Raw genomic sequence first — 936 nt, 5'->3', positions numbered from 1 at the left:
AACTCCCTCATCTCTAGCCAGCAAACATAAGTACCCTCTGGAAATAAATTTTATAAAGAAAGTGGGCTTCTTCATCCATTTCCTTTACCTATGAAAGATAGAAAAAAAAGGTGAAAATATTTTAAATAATTGCTTATTTAATTGTGTTTATTATTATTATTTCTTTAAATTTTGCTATAGGACACATGTGCTCACAAGAGAAAGACAGAGGGAAAGCGAAAAAGCAAGCCACCAGGTCTGAGACTCTAAGTGTGGTCGCCCATGTGAGAGTCCAGCCCCTTAACCACCACACCACCAGCTACCCCCTGAAAGTGAGAATATTAAGCCTTCTGCGGTCATAAAGTTGACCAATGTCTGAGAACTCCTCAAATGAAGGTATATGCTTTCTGAAATTCATTTCTAATGATTGGTTACTCTGTTTTCAAAAATAATTGGCTTTTATACTTACCTGGCAGGGAGATACCATGATCACTAAGGTGGTTTTCCCTGGGCAAGGCGTATGTATTACACTCCGAATGTGCTGACCCCTGTGATTTCCCCAAATGTGGGAAACCCAGCTGCGTAATTTGTGGCAGTGGGGGACTGCGTTCTCGCTTTCCCCTGGTTAAAAATTACTAAAAAGAAAAAATAATAATAATAGTTGGGCTTTCTGATAACCACTTTTAATAACTCTATTTAAAAGATTTTTAAAAATAGAGTTATTCTACAAAAGTACTGAATAAAAACAACCATTTATTTATTCTAGTCACTGATTTCGAACCTACTTGAATACTAAAATCCTGTAGTTAAATTTTTAATCTTCTTTATGATCAAATTCTTATCTTAAAAATTCCTCAAGAGTCAGATCCACGGCACAATGGTAATGCACTCCTGAAGGGAAGCTGGATGGCCCATGGTGATGACTATGGTTAAACTCACCAGCCCATTCTGCCTGAA

General features: G+C 37.2%; 1 non-coding gene across 1 annotated transcript; it reads left to right on the top strand.

The window, feature by feature from the left end:
• Nucleotides 1-440: 440 nt before the first annotated feature.
• Nucleotides 441-603, top strand: LOC114009533 (U1 spliceosomal RNA). The gene has a single exon (XR_003550935.1). It is a non-coding gene; the product is annotated as a U1 spliceosomal RNA (small nuclear RNA).
• The last annotated feature ends 333 nt before the right edge of the window (nucleotides 604-936 follow it).

This window comes from Tupaia chinensis, unplaced genomic scaffold, assembly GCF_000334495.1.
Source record: "Tupaia chinensis unplaced genomic scaffold, TupChi_1.0 Scaffold000557_1, whole genome shotgun sequence".
In the NCBI taxonomy this organism is placed as follows: Eukaryota; Metazoa; Chordata; class Mammalia; order Scandentia; family Tupaiidae; genus Tupaia; species Tupaia belangeri.
This window is presented reverse-complemented; position numbering and strand designations above follow the sequence as displayed.